The sequence below is a fragment of the Cygnus atratus genome, chromosome 2 (genome assembly GCF_013377495.2).
Source record: "Cygnus atratus isolate AKBS03 ecotype Queensland, Australia chromosome 2, CAtr_DNAZoo_HiC_assembly, whole genome shotgun sequence".
In the NCBI taxonomy this organism is placed as follows: Eukaryota; Metazoa; Chordata; class Aves; order Anseriformes; family Anatidae; genus Cygnus; species Cygnus atratus.
In genome coordinates, this window is record NC_066363.1 from 10,778,648 (window position 1) to 10,801,246 (window position 22,599).

The 22,599-nt window shown below is 39.4% G+C and overlaps 1 protein-coding gene across 6 annotated transcripts in view; it reads left to right on the plus strand.

Annotated features, from left to right (window-relative positions):
* Positions 1-11,108: 11,108 nt before the first annotated feature.
* Positions 11,109-22,599, plus strand: part of ZMYND11 (zinc finger MYND-type containing 11) — a 107,490-nt gene continuing 95,999 nt past the window's right edge. Inside the window, exon 1 of one of the 6 annotated variants that reach the window (XM_035564293.2) lies at positions 11,109-11,349. The gene's annotated coding sequence lies outside the window, so the exon portion shown is untranslated. The remainder of the gene's footprint in view (positions 11,350-22,599) is intronic. The other 5 variants (XM_035564296.2, XM_035564297.2, XM_035564291.2 and 2 more) reach the window with 5 other exon arrangements.

Consider the following 22,599-nt stretch of genomic DNA (forward strand, 5'->3'; position numbering starts at 1 on the left):
GAAATCTGTCATACCTGCTTCCTTTCCAGGGCAGTTCTAGAGAAAAGTTTAAACAAGAAAAGTTTAAACAATTCTATCTAGCCCTTTTTAACATCTGACAGAGACAAAAATAAATACGTGATAGCTGTAAGGAGCTTAAGGTTATATCAACTTTTCTTACTTATGAAACTTATTTTTATACTTTTAACATCTCTAATGTTGTTAATGAAGGAAGGCTGTATACTTATGCTTAAATAAATTATTCAGATATTATTGTTCTTGCTAACTTAAACATGTCTTAGCAAGTTAAGAAAACTTGTTTAAGAAGTAGTTCCTACTAGTACATTCAAATCACCCTCTTATTGCTTGCTAGATTTGTAGTTGCTTTGTAGTTTGCTAACGTTAGCAGTAACAAGTTTAGTTGTTTAAGGCAATAGTTACAGGAAATCTGCTTTGATTTCAGGGTGGTCTGTGAATCAACTTATTCTGGATTAAGAATTGAGCTCACATAAAATTGCATAAATTGGAACATGCAGGTAGTACAAATAAGAAACAATGTCTATATACTGACAAACTAAGTGCTAAGGTCCGAGTACATGGTCACCAATTTTGTTAAATGGTTAACATGAGAAGAAGAGAAGAGAAGAGAAGAGAAGAGAAGAGAAGAGAGAAGAGAAGAGAAGAGAAGAGAAGAGAAGAGAAGAGAAGAGAAGAGAAGAGAAGAGAAAAAAGGAAAAAAGGAAAAAAGGAAAAAAGGAAAAAAGGAAAAAAGGAAAAAGGGAAAAAGGGAAAAAGGGAAAAAAGGAAAAAAGGAAAAAAAGGAAAAAAAAAGGAAAAAAAGGAAAAGCAGAACTCAGGGACAGTACAAGCCAGACACAATTCCTAGTGGGCTGTTCAGATGAGAACATTGTTTTTTTGGAGGTGACACAGTTTAGGAATCTAAATGTAAGCCATGCTGTGTCAGTTGGTTTCAGGGCTAGAAAACAGGGAAATTATTTTATTCACTAACACAGACATAATGTTTTTGGTATGATCAAAATAGTAACCCCAACTTTTATTCAAAGATTTTGTAGAAGGCATTCTGCTTTTCACTACCTCTTTTTGAAGCCTCAGCTACGACAAATTCATTTGGCTTCTCATCAGTGACTACGTACATGATCTAAACCTTCAGTCAATGGTGTAACAGCATTTCTATAGACTTCCAACTCAAATACAGTAAAGGGTTTTTGTTCCTAATTTAACTTCTTACTCTTCCTCTAATCCATTCTACTTTATTTATTGCAATAATATCCTCCTTTCATTAACTACACAAGTTATCCAGTTCAACTAGTTATCCAGCACGAATGCCAGGTCCTTTTAGAGTTACTAAACTATTGAGTCACAACATAGATTCTCTAGCCTTATTACTGTGATCCGTATTCCTTGGGTCTGAAGGGAAGAATGATTTATTATTTTTTTTTTTTAAATAATATGAGGTCATCTATCAGGAAAGTTGGAAGAATCTCTTTACAACACTTCTGGTGAGCTTATGAGTTTCCTCATTTTTAAGGTCTTTTTTATAATTTTCAGTATCATACTTGATCAGGTATTCCTAGAAGGATAATGAAATTACATTGCTGTCATACAAATTGTGCTCAGGTTTGACTTTTACACTCCCAGGAACACTAAGCTAGAATTCAAGAGCAGAATTTTGTCAGTCTGTATTGCGTCAAGTGAATCTAGTAATATTACCCAAACCTCAGAAGGTACATCTCATTATATTTTGTTTCTGTGAAGACGTTCAGACAAACTGCCACCATGACTTCATGGCAAGGTAATTGCTCACACCTCCCACTTTCCTTGAGCCTGGGAATTCCACAGGACTGAATGAAAATGCTTGCAAATAGTACAATTTTACAATACAATTAACATTCTGCAGGAGTTCTGCAGATTATATCTTTTTCCTCCATGGACTTCACATTTTAGAACTGTATGCATAATTCTGTTATATTTTATCTTTTTTACCATCAGGAAGACTTGAATGTTTTCACTGTTGTAATGAAAAGGCAAGAGAAGTTTGCTGCTAGCACTCTGTCAATCTATCATCTGAGTGGACTTACTACACAAATGTGAATACAAATTTGGGATACTTTACCTCAGAATTCACGTATATTAAAGCACATAACAGCCATGCCACTACCAGAAAAATACTTTGAGTTCATCGTCTAGTCACTGAAACTCCCATGACAGGAAATATTTTACTCCCATAACTCTTGATTGAACATGATATTCATACACATTGGACAGTACTTCCCACTTGACAGAAAGTGTTAATTTGTTTCTTCATGTATCCCTACATCTATATAAAGTTTGTGGAAAAAAAGTCTTTTGGCCATTTGCAAAAAACATTTTGTCTTGGTCTTGAGTTTTTGGTGTTTTTGTTTGTTTGTTTGTTTTTTCTCTCCTAATATTTTTCATTTCCTGTTGAATCACTATTCATCACTGTCCCTTGATTTCCAGAAGACATGTACTATCCTGTTTCTTCCTCATATGTAAGGTGTTCACTCCCACCTTATATGATCATTGTGCAGTACTAGGAAGCAAATACAACTTTGTAAGTAAATCGTCACCTGTTCAGGAAAATATGTGATACAATGTTTTGTTTAAAATCTCTGCAAAATTTTCTTATGGACACAAGCAATAAATTAGACCAGAAAAAGAATATAACCATAGGCTTTGCTGTGTGTAGATTTGCCCTGTTCTCAAGCACTATGAATTTAATTATAAAATATAGCATATTAAATAAGAGGACAGGGGGAAACTCTGCCCCAATGTCAAATAAAGAATGAATTTGGCAATTCAAATGCTTTTCCAATAATAATATAACAAGTTTTTACAATGCTTTGCTGCTTAGTCTTTATTAAGGGATCCTCCTTGAACTTTCATGCAAACTTCTTGGAGCTTCCTAAGTTTTTACCAGCAGAATTGTGCTATTCTGGAGTATTAAAAATATTCTAAATGTAAGGAAAAGATGACTATATATCACTATTTCTCTCCAGTGGTTGCAGTTTTCAAACACAATTCTGTTTTTGGCATTCCACAATTTTTGTGCTTATGTCATCCAGAGATTTCAGAACTACCAGTGTTTTATTCTTGTCTAAAAAGTAACAGAATTTGCTTAGACTCAAATATGGTACCAACACTTCATGTTTAGCTTGATCTTATGCAATGCAAAGTATTTCTACTAGTCCAACACTAGTGTTTCTGCAATTTTTAGAGGAGCTGAGCTGAGACATAAAATGCCTTAAGACCTGTGCAACTACATCGCATACAATGGAGATACAGGGGAGATGGGAAGGAATCAGAAGAAAAATTATTTAGCGTTCCAATGATTTGGAAATCCTTCTTGGTCCAGAATAAAAAATTTATCCAAGTTCTGATCCCAGGGTTACTGAATTCGGTGGGAGTCTTTCCAGAGACTTCAGTGGGCTCCAATTTTGCATATAATGATAAGCTTCAAAGCTTGAATGAAGGAAATGGGAGCATTTTGTACACACAAAACTTAATAGTTTTAAATATGCTTTTTAATTTAGAAGCATGAAAAAAGTGCTTGCAGGATTGGTGGCTACAGCTTGTTCCCTTGGAACAATATTGAACCTTCATCCATCTGTATTTGCTGAGGGAAATATTAAATGGCAGAGATAGTCCAGGGAGACAAATATGTTGGATTCAGTATTCTGCTTTTGAGCCACAGTCTTCAGAGAAGTATAGTACATATTTCCTAACTTGAAGTGTTGCTGTTGTTGTTGATTTAAAAATAAAAATAAAAATTTAACTTGCACTTTGGCAGGATTCTTTAGATCTTTAGAGACTTCTGGGAGAAAGGAGAAACTGATGGCTGTATGTCTGTGCCAACACCTTGATGCTGTGCTAAACTTCTCAAAGGCAACTTGAGCAAGTTTAGCAAAAGCAATTATTGCCTAAATGAATGTAATAATCATTGTCATCTAAAAGTTGTCATCTATGACATTCACGTAAATAACTGAGATGAAAAGTATTATAACCTACAGCCAAGGACTGTAACAGGTTAGGGCTAGGAATAAATCTATCCTTTTATGTAAACAAATAAACAAAATTGGCAGTAGCCCAGCACTAAGCAGAGGCTATAAAACATGCAAATACTGGAAATAAAATATCCGGGTTTATTTCTTAGCATGAAGAATTTAGTAAACGCAGGTATAGAAAACAAAATGGATTATCAAGATTACCATGAGTGACACACACTTTTTATGTGACACACACAATCTTTTGCTCAGCATGGCAAAATCTGTGTTTCTGTTTGTTTGTTTTCTTTCGTTTTTGTTTTTAATTTATGTTTTTAAGATAGAGAAAATGGAACTTTTTTAATTCAGCAATTGGGGATATTCAAAGTTACAAGTTCAATGGTAACTGTTCTTTATATAACCTCTTAATAGCTAACCATGACTTTTGAATAGTACGCCTGGTTAATATAGGAAATAAGTTAAAAACAAAACAAAACAAAACAAAAAAAAACAAAACCATTATTGTTATTAAAGTTAATAGGATGTTATTAAATTCCCATTTCAATATTTCTTTTAACTGATTGCAGTGGCATCTGCTGAATGTAATGCAGCTATTGGGTAAGATAAATAGGAAAATACATAAATAGTATCTATTAATTCTTGTACATATTACTTACCCTGCATTGCATTTAAGATCAAACAATATATAATCTATTTGTCCCAGCACTCTTTTTAAATCCTATCTTTTCAGAGAGTCGCATTTTAAGTTCTACTTTGGTTACTTGTCATGACATTCTCTTCCAATTCTGTCAGTGTAAGAAGGTTGTTAGTAACAGGAAAATTAGACTTGAATATTATGATTGGTTTTGAGCAGGCATTTCCTTGCACCTGCTCAAATTATTGAGCTTCTTCCTGGCAAATTCTTGCTTCTTTCTTGCAAATTAAATTGGTGATACTGGATCAGAACTAATTTATCTTATCCATCATATTATCTTAAAATCTGGATTATAAAAGATGTTTTCAAATAAGGGGTCAGAACCACAGAATGACAAATGTAGTTTTGTGTGATTTTTGTTTTTTTTTTCCCTACATTAGCTTTCATCTTGATCATAATGGTTCAAAACCGACACAAATGTTGCTATTAATTATGACTATCCCGTGCAGCCAATCAGTGATATCTCGAGGAGGTTTATTCAAGCTGCAGATGACATCAGGCTACATCAAAGCTGCAAACACATCATCGTGGCTCCATGCCAGGCCAGCTTCAGTCTGGAAGGGATCTTTAGCTCAGGCAATGTGTTAGATTCGAGAACAGTTCTGTTCCAGAAACAATTTTACCACTTTTGCGTAGCATCACAAGTGGCTAATAAGCTGTCTGAGACTGGAGCTAATGCCATGCAAAACACTGAGTTCCTGGAAATTGGAGCTTGGGAAAAAGCTGTACAGAGCCACAGCTGGGTAGCTCTGCATATGATCAGCTTGGGTCCAACAAGGCTTATTAGCTTCAGTTCAGTACTAGTGATAACACATTATCTCTTTCAAAAACATTTGGATGTCTCAGCTCTATACACCACAGAATTGTGTTTACTGGAAAGGCTTGTTAATCCCAGTGAAGTGCCACATGAAAGGATGCACCAGCTTGGGTCCAGCACTGTGTCGGGGCTAACAAGCCAACTTTGAGCAGGGAAGGCTTTGAAGCGCGGGGTAGAGACAGAGTAACCCTGCAATAATTAGCTCAAAGCCAGTGCTGGACCAAACTCGATCAAGCCTGGCTTGTCATGAACCGACTCTTGTGGGCACTTGGAAGTCCCTGCATGCTCCTAATGTGTGCTGTAATAGCTCCTGTACACAGGTTTTTTCACTGTCTGGCAATGGGAGACCCCACTTACCTGGAATAGAGAATTTTTTTTATTTATTATTGGCAATGCTGGCATTTAATTTGATGCACAATGTAATTATAATTTCTCTGCAGTTGTAACACTCATGTCTCCTTGCTTAAAAACTCCAGGTTTATAATTGCTTTTAGTAACAAAATATAGCATGTATTTCCTCATAGTGACAGCTGTTTTTCTGGCATGCTACATCTCCAGTCACTGCAACCTCATAAAATAAGAGTAGATCCTATTTGACTCCTTTTCAATCTAATAGCAAATTTCACTTTTGTGCACTTATTTTGCATAAAAATAAATTATGTTAGATATTACACCAAGAATAGACAAACCTGTGTGAGATAAATTCCGTATACACTTTGAGGCATACATTGAAGCTTTTTTTCGTGTCACATGTTACAGCACCTGCTCCTGAATCTAAAATACAGTAGCCAGATGACACAAAGTATGAAACCGGTACAAACTCACTCTGTTGTTTTGAATTAGTGAAAAAATATTGAGATAAGTTTCCTTTGGCAGACTGTATGCTGAATCAGGCATACAGTTTTCATGAAGCATAATGCTGGCATAAACACGTGTCGTGTCATATGTCATAAACATATGTCAGTTTACTCACAGGTAAACTTTTTAGGATAAACCACTATTCCCAGCTGTGCATGAAAATCTAAGGAGAGAACACAGTGAAAAAAAAAGAAAAAAATTATTTTGTATCTTAATCTACATCTACACTTGGCAGGCTTTTCTATCTGAATTATTACCAGTGATAATACCTACAAGGTTCTCATACGAATATGACTGGCCATACAAAGTCAGACCAAGGTTCACCTCCCCATCAAGTACTGTCATCAACAAACACCCTAACTTCTGACTCCTCCAGAAGATTTTTTTGAAATTCCTCCTGTACTTTCCCCCCCACACCTTTATATTTGCACTCTTCCTTTCTCATGCCCCACTGAGTCACAGAATTCCTCGTCAAGCTCCGAGAGCTGCACCTAGCAAGCACTGGACAGACATTCTGCATGGCTAAGGGCAAAGCCAGGAGAAGGAAGCCAAAAAGAGAGGATCCTTGCTGCTGCGGGGTCCACTTCATTCCTCATCATATGAAATTTGTAAGGCCAGCTCCTCCGGGTAGCATGCATTATCCTGGGATAGCTTCAGAGAACAGCAGACATTGCTGGAGGTCCTCTGCGCTGTGTCCTCCTCCAGAGACTGCTATTTTCTTTTTGATGCCCAGGGAGAAAAAAGGAACAGTATAAGCTTCTCCCTATGACTCTCCCATCCTCCAACTGTTTTCAGCTCAGTGGATTTCCTGAGTCTGTTGTTATTAAGGTTTTGTTCCCTTCCCCCCAACTTCCTAAATAAAATGCATTGCTGAGATTTTTACTGCAAAGAAAACTATGTTGCTAAGCTTTGTTCTGATGAAAAATTTACACCAATTTGCTGTACTAATACTTCTCCGATCACAACACAGCACAGACCTGCCTCTCAGGAAACACATTTAAGGTATGTTTGTTTCAGTGTGGCTGGGAGCTGAGCACGCACTAAAGTGGGTTGGCACCATCTGCAAAAGGCAGCTCTCCTACAAAGATCTGAGCACCTAATGGGTAGCTTTGGTTCAGTCAGGAAGACGGTAGAAAGTCCTGGAGGAGAAGGTTGGGCTGCACGTTCATTAGCCTAGCACATGGTCCTGTGCAGGGAGGACACAGCAAAACCCTGCTCTACCAAGTGCAGCATTCAACCAACATTTTCACAGTGCTGAGCCTGGTGTCTGGAACCCTCCAGATAAGGTGGACTTTTTTCACCCATGTTTGTTGTACCACTAAAAAAAGAGCATGGTAAAAAAAGTGAGGTATGAATAAAAGGTCCTATCCACACATTGTAGCATTGTCCAGCACTAGCACTGAAAGCAAAATGATCTCTTGAAAAGGAATAGTATTGTTTAAAAGGAAACTGCAGGCAGCAGCAGCCTTCTTGTGCCCAGAACGTGTTCTGGCCATAAGAAGGTACCTCAGGAACACAGCACCAGCCAGGCACATATGTATTTGTGCCTACTAGTGTTGCTTCAAACTGCTTTCGGCTCAGGGACTTCCCAAGACATGTGGATTGTATGGCTCCAACCTGCAGTGGATTTCTTTTCCACGAACCTGTCCAATGACCCCTTTAACTCACTGCAGCAAATTACATTCTTAGGCTGGACACACGTGCTGGCAAAACTGTGCTTCTGCCTTGCTCAGCTTCTTCTCCTATCCTCCAGTACTGCCTACAAGTGAAACAATACCGACAACAATGCTGCAGTAGACCTGACCAGCACATTACTGGCAAAAGTGTATAGCACACGTGTAGCCTGATGTATTTCTATTGTATGTACTTTTACTTGAAAGGAAGCAACTTTATTGTGTTTGCTTTCTGACACTGCAGTAGTGGTGCATTTTCTTTTTCCACAACCAAGTAAGAAAAGAGATAGATGTCTGGACCCCTTACAATTACACTGCGAGCTATTGAGTTTTGACAGGTAAACTCGTTCCCAAACTGAGCTCCTTCAGCCTGAGACGAGCCTGTCCGGCTTCACACACCCAGCTCCGCGTTCATCCTTTCCAGGGACCTTCGAGGCCGAGGAGGGAGGAAATGCCTGAATTTCCCCCGGCCTCCCTTCGCCTCTCGCCTGCTTCGGCAGCCAATCCTCGCCCTGGGGATGGGGGGGCTGGAGACGGCCCCAATCCAGCGTTTGTATTAACAAACATTTCCCAGCGCCTATGAGGAAACATACTGCTGCCCAGTGCTGTGGGAGGGTGGGATTTCCTTCCTATTGTCTGCCTGTCTCAGCCTGCACGGCTTCGTAGCGGAGTTGTGCATTAACTGTTTAAAGCTCTTCGCTCGCTTTGCCGATGGAAAGTTAATGGCCAAAAGGGCTCCGCGAAGCGTGCATGGGAGATATCACACTAAATGCTGATAATTGCAAGAACCGAGGCTAACCAAGACCAGCTGGAGTCGCTTCAATTCTTTATCTTAATGAACATAAAAAAAGTCTTTCCTATACAGTGAAAAATAAATCAAAATGATTGGAAAATGCATCATTTTTATCCTTCAATATGCACTACGAAGGCGATATAATAAAACTGGCTAGCTGAGGGATCTAAAGAGGATAACAAAGCATTTCAAAACAAGGCCCACCAACACCCATATATAAACTATATGCCTGTTTCTCTACAGTTGATTTAATTCACTGCCCATCAGCTCACACAAGGTGAAGTAGTTATGGTTGTAGACACTCCCTAAATGTTTGCTTTAGGATACCTTGTTCTTTACAAAATCAAATATTTGTATCCTGAAACAAATATTTGGAGACGGTCCAGACTACCCTTTACAAATACGTTAACTACAACAAATTGTTGGCAAGCAGTGGATTCCAGGAAAAAAAAAAAAAACCTGTAAGGTAAGGCAAACCATAAGGATTCAATCCTGCATATGCTTCCGCGTTCGTGAAACTGCGGCCTAAATATTTATTTGACAGCTCTCTATGGGACCTGAGAGATAAAGGGCTAAAACCTTTTTATACTGAAGATAGCTGAACTTCTGCCTTAAGTAAATATTTGTATAGGTAAGGAGAAGGCACTGTGTCAGAGTAATAAATCTTCTCACTAAAGTACCAGGGAGTGGAATTGGAGCTTTGTCTTGGATGTATGCCAAAGAATGCCCCCAGCCAACCCAGTTGTATGGGGTATCTGGCTGGTTTAGCTGAAGAATTAAAGACGGTTCTGTATGCTGCTGGGTACGTTTCTCTCCTCTTTGCTTCTGGTTGCAAAAATTGGTATGCCTAAAACACACCTGCTTGAGTAGACCTGCCAGCTTGACTGAATGGTAGAAACCGTAGAAATGATAAGCACCCAAACATTTTTCTTCATATACAAATATAGCTCAGATACAATTTGTATAGAGCAGGTTTCAGAGGAACTTAAGGCAGCCAAGCCACCAATATCCTATGGAAACTTGGCATATATTTCAATCAAGCGTCTTTTGAAAATTACAAGTCTTAACAAAATCTGAGCCAAACATCACAACTAAATGCTTAACATAAGGTAGCCTTTTTGTAATTACACTGACACTAAATCTCTTCCTGAGTGTCCTTCTTACTTAAAAATGGCCCATAAATCTCATTTGCTTTTTATTAATGAAAGCAATATAATGCAGTTAATAAACTATAGTATCACTGTTTGGTATCTGCCCAGCCCCTCAAGTACCCTTTGAAAACAGATTACCAGCACTTTCTTTCCTATCTATTTATTTTAGATAATGTAAAATGTTCTTTCATATTTAAATACACAACATAAGTAAAGCTTTATCACTGCCATTCAACAAGCTCTTATTTGCATTTTATTTTTTAAAAGTGGAGGTGAAGTCCTGATGTAGCAGTCTCAAACAAAATGTGGTTTTAGACACTACTAGAAATTTTATTTACTAAACACACTAGAGAAACCTTCACTGTTCAGAGTGTAAATTTTGTTAAATTCTTTGACTGAACAGACAGAATGGATGCATCTTTTTTCATTATTAGTATTCCAAAACTATTTTAATAATACTAGTGACTACTCAGGTGAGTAAAATTATTTGCATGCATAAATTTTACGGGATTAAGCTTATAGTTATTAAGCTTATAAAGTTATTAAGCTTATAGTTATATTTATTTTAATAAAGTATGTCACAGTGCTAGTCGAGTTTAATCAATTATAAAATATGTTACCATTATTTAATTCCTTGAGTATTTCAGAAACTTTAGAATGCATTTGCTTAGACATTTATGAATAATTAATATTTATCTCATAGTCTATGTAAAAATAGTATTAAAAGTACGTTTTCCTGCTACTTACATATGTATATATATATATATGCCTCTGCAGTTTCATATTACCTAGATTTTCTAATCCTGCAGTGAAAGTGTGGACCCATAATTGGAACACATAGCCAATTCTGGGACAGAACACTGTTTCTATATGCTTTAGTTTCTGTTGCCCAAAGTGTGTATCCACTTTTAAAAATGTTTTCCAAACTGGGTTTCACGATAAGAGGTCAGATAACTGCTAATTTTTTCCTCTGCAATAAGAGAGGATCCAGATCTAAGAGTGTGATAAAATACATATATAATAAATAGTTAAAGATCCGTTTCAAATGTATTATTAAAAAAAAATAATAAAAGAAACAAACAGCAACTCCAGCAGACACCACTAGAGTTCTCCTTCTCCCAAATATCCCTAGCACCATCCTAAACCCTGTTTACCCCAGAAACCTGAACTGTGGACAGACAGAAGAGGAGAGAGAGAGAGAAAATTCAGACACAATAAAACTCTGAGGGGAAAAATATGTGGAAGGAGGAGGCAGCAGCGGCCTGGGGAAGGGATTGAAAAGTTTCCCCTGGCTTAACTTCTCCCCCCCTGCAGCAGCAGAAGCAGCGGCAGCAGCACAAGGTGAGAGAGACTTTTAAGTCTGGGGAGGAGGGGTGTGTGTGCGGGAGGGGGGGTTGAATTTACAGCCCTGTGGATATTTCTCTGTCTGCTTCCCTGGCTTTGGGGTGCGAGAGACACCGTGTCTCATGCTGGGTGGATTTTTTTTTAATATGATGGAGGATTATAAACATGGCGCCTTAAAAAAACTACAAAATCATGTACACACTGTTCCAAGGAGATGGGGGAGAGGGGACAGGGGAAGGGCTGGGCACGAGGGGAGGGGGCAATCCTGCCCCGTGGGGGAGCATATGGGGAGGGGGGAGCAATTATACTTAATAATAAAATGTGTGGGGCTGCGGGGGGGGGAGCGTGGGGGGGGCGACGGGGACGGAAGGCGGGATTTTTATATATATGTATATATATATATATATATTATTTTTTTGGAGTGGGAAGGATTATCTCGCAGCCCGCTTGGAAATCGAGAAGAAGGGGGCCGGCGGCGGGGCGCGTGTGATTATTAACGCCGATTATTTTTGTCCTTACACGCCTTCCCCGGCCGGCTTTCGGCTTCCAATAAAAAAAAAAAAAAAAAAAAAAAGCCGGCGGTTTCGCCAGACTTTCAGCCCGGGCCGGGATCGGGTCGGGGCGTGAGGAGGCGGTGGGGTGGGCAGAGGGGCAGAGGGCCCCCCCGGGGGGAACGCTGCCCTCAGCGCTCCGCCGGGCCTGCAGGGCGCGGGGGAGCCGGGGACTCGCGTGAGAGGCGAGGCCGAGCGGGGTGTGGCGCAGCCCGGCCTCGGCCCCGCCGCCCCCCCGGCTCTGTTCTCACAAGCTTTGCTCCCCGCTTTTCTCCCCCTCCCCCTCCCTTTTTTTTTTTTCCTTTCTCTCGCTTCTCCCCCACCGCCCCCGCGTTTCCTCGCTGGGGTTTGGGGGGGGGGGGGAATGTCTGCTTGGGTCTCGGCCCGAGTAATGGCAGCTGCTCGACAGCGCCGAGCCTCCTCCGCAGAGGGGAGACGGCGGCTCCCCGCAGACCGGGAGCGGGGCCATAACTCCCCTTCCCCGCGGGCGAGCAGGGAGAGGGCCGGGGCTGTAAGCTCACCCCCAGCCCCGGCCCTCCGCCCCCGGGCGGGCTGCGCCACCCCCGCGGCGGGGACGGCCTTAAAGCCCGGCTCTGCCCCGCCGGGAGGGTAGGTTGGGGGGCGGCCTCCGGCTTCCCCTGCTAGCGGGGTGTTTCGTCCTCGGGCTGTCCGGGGCTGGGGCGAGGAAGGGGTCGATGCGGGGGGCGCCTCCCGCTCCCTCCAAGAATAGTTCACTCGCTCCCCCCCGGGCATGAAAGGGACCTGCGGGGCTCGGAGGTCGAGTTTTAGGAAAGCCTGGACTGCTGAGTCTTTGGCGATGTGGGGTTTTTTTTTGTCTTACTTTCCCCCTGCTCCCCGCCCCTCCAAGCCGCGTCTCCGCATAACTCCCTTCTGTGGACTTTCTGAGGCGTTGTCCTTCATCATCCCCAACCTCAGGGATTGTCCAGAGGCCTATTTATCTCCTTTCTTTCATGAGGAAAGGATGAAAGCATGCATGGGGGGTGTCCTGTGGTAGGGATGATGGGGAGCCTTTCTGTGCTTCCCTGACCTTCCCTGTGTTTCAGGGAAAAGTCCTCCCATAAAATATTGGTGTTACAGACTTGGAAAACTTTGCACATCTTTTGGGGCTTGCCCTGAAAACAGCACGCTTAATTTTGGAATTTGTTTTATTTATTTATTTCTGCAAATGTGGCAAGCAGAACTTTGCAAGCGCTGGAGCGAGGGGTGGCTCGAAGAGAGGAAAAGGGATGAAAAACTCTAATTTGGTGCTGGTTGGTTTTATAACTGCATAATTTGGCATTTTAATGTCCTGGGATCATCTACCACAATCTTTGTATTGTAGGAGCAATGCTGTTTGTTGTAAAATAGTTTTGAAAGATCTTCCTGCAGTGGAAAGGGACAAATGCAGAAAATGCTTTCTTGTCTTAGTGATATTGGTTTTTGTCTTTTGTTTGTTTTTGTTTTTCGTTTATTTCCCCAACTTTGTTGCTGTTCTTTGTAGGGAATTGTTTAATTCTTCCAGGGTGATCACTGAGACAGGTGTGGGGGGGGTAGAGTGGGAGTGGAAATGCCAGTGCGTGGTTCGGGTTGCAGTCCCTTGGGTACTTCTAGTCCCTCATCCTTCAGCATGAAGGACCTGGCATCTCTCCATGCTTTTTTTTTTTTTTTTTCCTCATAATTTTCTTATCAACCATTCTGAGCATGCTACAGAAAGCCTTTAGGGAAGTAGACCGTTTGCTGACTGCTGTTTTATATAAAAGCGAGTGTATCTCCACAATAATTCCCTTTGTGGATTTTTGGTTAATGCCAGCTTTTTCATGTCTAAACAAACCTTTTCTGTTTTGACGAGATATTTTAATGGAGAACGGGATGGGGTAGGGTAGGACTGCAGAGTGCACCTCATCTTTCTGATTGTGAGTTTGGTTTTATGAATGGGGAAACGAGTTGCTGTCTTGGTTGACTGTCCTGTGGGTCAGTAGTATCTGCGGTCATGGAGAGGCACCTGTGACTTACGCTTGGTGTCAGGTTCAGCCCCTAAAGGACAAAGAGGGTCTCCTGGAAAACTCCTTTACCCATAGAAAAACGACTCTTCTAATGAACCGGATAGTGTGATGGAAATTACCTAGTGATGAAGTCAGCAGTAAGGGAAATTCTGAGTGTGTGGATGTTGGGTTGAGGGTCTTAAGATTTTGCTGGTGAGCTAGGAGAATGTTCCTATTCCACACTTCAGAGCTTTGTCATGCTAATTTGACAGAGAAGTGCTTTTTGTGGATAAGTGAAAAGAATCAGGCTAATTCTGTCCATGATTTTTTTTTCTCTGTGTTAGTAAACCAAGTTAAATTGGCTCATTCATTTTAGTTTATGGATCAGAATATCCATTTCACGTATCAGAATACAGGAGTTTAGCTCTGTTGACAAAATTACAACTGGTTGAGTTTTTCCACCTTCACACACTGCTTGTTAACGTACTACACTACTGAGTGTAGTAAGTTGGAGTGTGATCACTTCCATGCCATTGTGAACAAGAAGTGCAGGGTGCTAGAAGTGTCCTCCATTGCAGTTAAACTGGTGTATTTTTTTTCTCATCTAAACAAGCACTTACAGATACTATTTTTAAATGCAAATTTAAAAAATAAGAAATTTGGTCCCCATAAACCAAAATTCTTAGTAGTTTGTCTTATCCCTTATGTATTGTGAGCTAAGGCAACATTTCTTAGTTCTTCAGGAAAAATTGAACACTGCTGAAATAACAAGAATTTCATGGCTGTAATCACTGTGCTGACAACAAATATAACTGCTGGGTTGTTTGCTGTCATCTGTGCTGTGTCCATCCTGTTTGGAGGTAGGAGGAGGTCTGCATGCAGCTAGTGTTCAGATTCCACCTGCCCTTGGAGCAGAGAGAAGAAGGAACTTTTAGGAAGGACTTGAGGCTTCTGTGGGAAAAGAGCCTGGATCATCTTTTCAGCCTAACATTATCTCAAGAGCAAATGAAGTGAAGTGAAAGGCTGTGAAGTGTGTTCAGCATTTGCACCTTGTTGAGATGTAGCGCCCACTGGGTGCAGACATGGTGCTCCTGGAAAAGAAAATGAGGTGGATGGACAAGGAATTTGGCCTGAAACTCACCTGGAAGTGGCTTAGGCTACATGTAGGCTGTTGTGCATTTCTATCAGCAAACTGCAGCATGGGGACCTCTGAACTGTGCTAGCTGCCATCTCTGAATTAGGATGAAATACTTAGGTAGATAAAAGACAAAATTTGAAGATGTTTTCTTAATTTTAGGCATCTAAACTGCATTGTCTAATTTGTTATAAAATTCCAGTGTTTCACACAACTTGAAAATCAGGGAGAATTCCAGAATCAGAATCGTTTTGGAATTAGCTATCTAACTCCGGTTCTGAGTTCACAAACCTTGGACATAACTAACTATTTTTCGTAGTTACTGCCTTCTACTGTTTTACAGAGCGTTTAGCTCTCGAGGTTTGTAAGGACTTCAGACAGTGAATCTCTTCAGGATAAAAGTCCTGAAAGAGGAACAGTGTTCTAATAGCAAATGTCTTACGAGAACATCTAATTTTCTTCTTAAACTGGTTGAAGGGTTTTTAGCTAGATTCAGAGCAGCATAAATATCAGCAAAATAAGTCTTTTATCCCTGATGTAGGTTGTTACAAATACTAAGTTGAACTGTAAACAAAATTAATCTATCCGAAGTATGTGTGGCTCACATACCAGTGATAAACTTGGTTCACAAAATGCTGAGCTGTTTAAAATCATTGGCCATATGTGTGTGAGTTTACTTTTTTAAAAAGTCTCAGGATGTGGTGAGCACTCCCGTAGTACTTGTGTAGTACTTGGAGCGTGGTGCCCTTGGTAGCTGGGCAGCGCAACATACGTCATCTTTTATGTAGCTCATACATTTTGGTCTGTCAGAGTTGCTTGTGCTAAATGTTGTGAACAAAGATTGTTCTTGTCAGGTTCTGGATGATTTTCGATCAGTTGAATGTAAATTTAGCTCATAATTGGGTTATTGTTCTAAGGTCTAATCTGCCAGTTGGGAGAATATAGCCTGCAAAATAGGTAGTTTATAAGATGAGGTCATGATTCCATTTTGCAGGAATTTCTTAATAAGTTAACTCTTACATTCCTAAAAAATAAGTTTTAAATAATTTTCAGTGCATTATGAGGATGCAAATTCAGTAGTAGTGAAGGAGTATCTTGCAATCTATAGGAAATGCAGAACACGTCTCAAACTTTTTTTTAATACAATTCAAATTTGTCATGAAACCATGGGAAAAAATAAGTTTCTCCAAAAAGCCTTAATTCGTAGATGTAGCGTACGTAACTGGGAGTGGGCTGGTAGGTGCTGGAGTGGCCGTGCATGGCACAATAAACACTGTGGCCTCTGGCTGAACGTGTGAACCCTTATGGCACACAGAGCTCTTTGATTTCAGAGGCCTGTCTGCATGTATCGCTCTCGGAGAGCAGGGCTGTGTTGGGCCATTTCTTTTTTTTCAGTATATTCAATTCTGGGCTTTAAACATAGCTTTATTATCTGCTTAAACCAATGTCTGTCATTGAGCTAATTGGGCAAGTCTGAACTCTGTTTGTTTTATTATTTATTTATTAACTAAGCCATGAATATTGAATTCATGCAAAGAGATGTGTTTTAGGGGTAACTAAATAACTGCATAGTGGATTTCTAGCGTTATTTGTGTTTCAGAAAGAGTAAATAAGCTACTTGTTCTAGCTATGCTGTTTCATCGAGTATCTAAAGTCGTAACACATGCAGTTGCAGTTGATTTGATATGCATCGATACAAGATGGCTGCAATCAATTTCTTTAAATATACAAGTTATTAAAGGGTGAACTTATTTGAATCATAGAACCGTACAGTCCTAGAGACTGTTCCTTACGTTTTAACGATATTTCATTCGTATTTTTTTTCATGTCCCTGTTTTGTTTTCTTTCCCCCCTGAGACAAACAGGATCTTTTAGTCTTGTTGGCAGATGACAGCAGGCACACTAGTGAGGCACTGTGACATGTCCATGAACCCAAGCTAAAGCTCATGGCATCTAATTTTAGGCCACACAGCTTTGGTAACATCCCATCAGAGCCTGACCTATAGCTCTTTCACGCAGATAAATCCAAAGCGTTGTTATTGAGAGTTTTGTATACAAAAGACTCTTTGATTTTTTTTTTCCAATCTCTCATTTTCCACTCCAGTCACTGAAGTGCAAAAGTTTCTGCTGTGCAAGTATAGAGACTTATAATTTGAGTTTAAAGTACATTATTGGCTAAAATGGCAGGACCATAGTATTTCAAAATTACAAGCATATTAAAAATTGTAAGTGAAGTATTGTTATTAGTGCACCAACAGAATAGTTCTGAGTATACCTGTATACTATGTTCAATATTTTATTCTAAGGTTAAATAATTGCAGAATAAACATTTTAAATCAATGATTATGACTCTACATACAATTTTGAATTGCAGTATGGTATAAAACAAATTCTTAACAAATAGTTTTAACACCAGAGGGTGAAACCTGAAGTGTTATCCACTTATTGGCTAAAAAATAAAGTGGAGTATACCTGCCAAAATACCAATAACATCCCATTCACCCTTTCTGTGGGAGTTGCATTTTTGCATGCAAAGAACTGGTCCTGCTCTGTTAATTCATTTTTCTCCATAATAGGATATAACCAATTTAAGATTTAGTTACTTAAAAAAAAAAAAAGTTAAATATATTGGTGTTTACCCATTTCTCATGTTTCATTTCCTTTTCCTTTGTTAGCATGTTAAAAATAAACATGAAACCAACTTGCCTTATATTCAAATATATGATTTTATTGCAGCTAACTTAACTAATGTTTCAGCTACAGACTGTAGGAGTCTGCTAGTAGGTGTAGGACTCAGAAGTGGCATTTTGGAAAGTGGGTATTTGTACTTTGATCTCGTGCACTTACAGTACGGCTTTATTATCTGGTCTTTTAAAGATAGGTGGATGGGAGTAGCAGGCGGTGACTCATGGGATATTGTACTTAGTTCACTAATTTTAGCAGAGTGATTCTTATCTTGCAACGTTAGGTTTTATTGGAACCTTCTGGAGCGGCGATGAAGTGAAACAAAATGGAGTTGTGGGAAAATGATTAGTGGAATCCCAAAGTAGCTAGAAATAATACACAAAGAAAAATAAAATTACGTTGGGTATGTTATTGCTCAACAAATCTTTGAGAAGATCGGAGAGATGAGAGCTTTCTTAGCAAGCTCTCATCGTTTTCAGTTAAGTCTCAGACACCGTTCAGTATTCAGCAAGAGGTCCTCTCTTCTGCAAATACCTGTTCGCAATTACAGATGTTTCTCAAGTCAGAAGCCAAGTGACAGCCAAGCCTGCCTTGACTGTTTGTGCCTTGTTGCTGTTTTCTTGATGTCGTTGCCGGTAACAGAAAACTTCCAAAGAGAAGAGTGTCCCTCGCTGAGCAACATTGCAGTGCGTGCATTCACAGACACAAGTTAAAGTGGAAATTTGACCTTAGAATGATGGCTTTTTTTTTTCTCTGATTTTCCTTTTGGTCGATTGTTAATCTTGAGATTGGTACCTTCAGAGCCATTACTGACTTTGGGGTCATCTTAAACCCAGTGTTTTTGCATAAACCCCTCTCCCCAAGCAATTACTTAAGATTCAGGTTCAAAATTGTACAAAATCAAAACAAAAGAATTGCTATTTCATAAAGCGTAATCACAGGCTACTGATTGTTCACTGATGAAAATAGATGATGTTCACTGCAGAAAAGTCATTGTTATCGGTAGATTAATATTAATATAATGATGGAGACTTTGGTCATATAAGCATTTGTTTCAGACTGACATAAAAATGCATAGGCCTCGGAGCATGCTGATGAATCAAGCTTATTTTTCATAAAATATGCAAAAATTAAATCTTTACGTAGAACTCCAAATATCAAGGAAGAGCACAGTTGCAATTTGTTTTGCCTATATAATTTTTACATAATATTTTGGATACTTCGGCTGGAATACTCAATGTCGTGTTGGCATTTTTCATGCCTTTTGAATATCAACTGTATGAGTATTGTTATTTAAAAAAAACATTTTTACATGCTAAATTTTACGTTGATGATTGTTCCTATTGAAATTAAGACAATTTACTACATGAACACCAGTTTTTAAAGGAATTCACAATATCCAAGAGAAAAACAGAGGAAATACGGATAACATTTTTCTGTTAGTGGCTTTTTACATTTTTTTTGTGTTTCTTACAGTCTGTATAGAACAGAAAGAGTTAATTATTAATAAAGGAAACTGGTAAAAGAAGAAATGTAACTGTTATTAGCTGTTTTCACAGGAACCAGACTGGCACCATTTTTAGTTTCATATAAATACAGTCGAGGCTCTAGGACATTCCTAAGAACCGACTGCGTGAACCTTTTCCAGGGAAGCTGGATGTTCCAGTGTCACTCATCGTGCTTGTCAAGTGACATTTGAAGATAATACAGCACACTGAATAATACAGTGTTGATAGTAACGTTCTCTGAATTTAAAAAAAAAAAAAAAAAAAAAAAGGAAGAACTGTATTTTCACCGATCAAAATAGCTTTCTGAAAACTTTTCTTGGTCTTGGTTAAAGGTGGGGGGTGGATGAGAGGGGTTTTGTGCTTTAATCAGCAGTAATTCCCATCGATCGTCTGACCTCTAGAATGTAATGGCAGGTTGTTCAAAAGTAGTCATAAAAATAAAAAAAAGTTAAAATCTTTACTTTTTTTTCAAAAAAAAAAAAGTTTTATTTTGCTGACGCATCTTTTTGAAGGAGAGGTTGCAATTGTGCTGGTCCTGATGCATACCTGGGAGCGTTTCGGACCTGCTGTGGGAAAGCAAGAAACCTCGCTGCTCTCAGCTTAGTAATTGCATCTTTCAGTTCTGTACCTTTGTCAGCCTCTTCTTACATTGACCTGGAGTAAATAGACTCACAGGAAATACTTGGTGTAAGAAAGATTCTTCCTTTTCCTGTGCACTTTCCACTCCTCTGGCTCCCAGGAGGCTTCTTTATAAAACCTTCTAATTGGAAGCATACCCCTGACTCCTCTCTGATTCCAGACCTGAGAGCTCCTCTTCTTATTCAACTCCTACCTTTTAGAAAACAGGGATTAGCAGTCAAGTACCTCCAGGTGTCAGTTTTACTAGGTTTTCTAATCCACATTGACTTTCTTTATCTGAATAATTTTAAAGAGAGAGTTCTATAAAAAATAACCCATTTACAAATCGTCCAAGTGCAAGCCTAATTTGTATCCCCAACTTCTGAAGACGTGTAGCTTTCAATCACATGAAAAAATTCTTGCCCCTTGTAGTGGCACAGGAAATGCTGACAAATACCAGCTAAAGGTAACTGAAGGCTCAGATGCTTTGTGTCCTGGTGCACCAAGGAGCAGAACAGCGTTTGCTTTGCCAGGTTTGTGGGTAGGCCCTTGCAGCCTTTCCTGGGCCAGTGGGAAGGAACGGTGCCCAGATTCCCACTTGGCTTCTCTTACACGCCAAGTGCCTTTCTTGATCAAACTAGCATGTCATGTAATCCAGAGTCTGGCAGTGGCTGGAGACAAATCTCAAATGTCTCATAGAAAGGAGCCAAAAATCACCAATTTTCTGATGTAGGAGGCTCTAGAGAACTTTTTTTCCCCTCCATATTGGCTCCCCAGCAATGATCATTTAGATGTTGGTTTCTGTTGTTATGCCGAAAAACAGGTTTTTATTCCAAAACTTTTTTTTTGAGAATATTTAAAATTCTCTTTCATATAATAATTGAACATTTGCGCTAATAACATTAATGCCTGCTGCTTTTTGGGTCAAGCCTATTCTTCTGTCCTCTCCGAATGCCTTGCAGCCTTTGTCTGCAGAGCTCTTTCTCCTCTGGTATTTATCTAGAGCTTCCTCCCCAGCTGCAGGAAAGAGCCATGTGTACCTGCCTCTTCGTGCGCTATTTGATGGAGATAAGAGATGTCGAGGTGTGAGCTAATGAAAGCCGGTAGCGGTTGTCTGTCGAGTGCAAATAAGAGCTGGGAAATGCACATATGAAAGGAAGAAAGAGAAAATTTGATGTGAAATGTGCATTAAGTGTAAGTCTGGGTACACACATCACAACGTGTGTGTGAGAGGGCCAGTTACTTTGCTAAAATAATTCAGTGACTTTAGTGCAGCAATATTAGTTCACACCTGCAGAGAATTTTCTCCTGAATGTCTGGGAATGAGAATATATAATGAAGTGTTTGTGTATGAGTGACAGAGAGCGAGCGTGTGGCAGTGAGAGCGCATGCATGCATTTTCAGGCCTGATTGATTATATATATATATAAAAAAAACAACTAGAGTTGAAAGAACATTATTTTAAATTAACATTCATTATCTTCACGCGTGATGTAACAATTCAGTTTGGACTAGATCCTAGCACCATTATGTTTCTTGAGCAGAGACTGTGTTTGCCTTGAATGAAGTTATTCAGTATAAGAATTGCAAAATGTAGGCTGATTTTTGACACTAAAGATACGTTGTTTGGTCACCATATATTGGAACAATGCTGCATTATTTCTGATAGGAAGACGTGGATTTTTTAAAAATAAATAGTTACATTTCTTTGAAATATAAAATAAAAAGCAGGAGGAACCTTTCCTTGGGTCTCTAATCTTATGCTTGGAGATCCTTGCAGCCATTTTAATTTGTGCTGCGTGCATTGATCTAGCAGTTAGATTATTTACTCGCATTGTGGCTAGGTCATCTACCTATCAGACACTGGTAAGGAGTTAATATTGTTGGGCTTAGTGGCTTCTAAGTGGCATGTCGGCAAGAAGAAAGGAAAAAAAAAAGGCAAACAAAACTAAATATCCCAGTTAACTTATATACAGTATAAAGGAAAACAATTGAATTCATGGTCTTATCATGCAGGATCTTTTTTTTTTCTGTACATAATTTAAATAGAAAAAAAATGCATACCATAGCAAACAAAGGGGAAAAAAGATTTTGATCTTCTTTGGCAGTTCTGCTTTTATATACAGAGTTTTGCAACATTAAGTCATGTAATTAGGCATCAGCTTGCTGTTACGTATTTCCTTGGGATACATAGCTTGCAAGCATGAAAATGAAAGCCACGTTTTTAAAATGATGACCCTAAATAACTTTCTAAAGCTAAAAAAACCCTCTAAAAACAGCTTATTCTTTAATTCTAAATATCACATTAAAAAAAAAAAGTGGGAAAAGTATTTTATGTATTCAGCAGCAGGAGGAAACTAATTTCCTAGACTGTAAGTGCTGCTATTGTCCTATAGCAGAAGGACAATGATCTAGATTTATAAAAAGAGAGAGAAGAAATGGGGCAACAGCTAATGTGTGGCAGTGAAGAGGAGGAAAAGCGAGACGGGATGCTCTCAAGTGTCCGGTATTTTCTGAGAGGGAGCTACTCACAGTGGAATAAACCGTTTCTTGGTATGCAATAGGCAAGCATATTGTATAAAAAGAGACGGTAAATTCTTTGGCAGTGGTGCAGTTGGCAGCAGTGGTTTTTAAAGGGTCACCCTTGCACTTCTCAGTTAATTCCCTACAGAGACAAAAAGAAAAGTTCATGCTCTTCTGAGGTGTTGTTTTGTCTGGCTTAATGCAGGTGGAACAAGAAAGTAATGTTTCATATGAAGATGGACTCG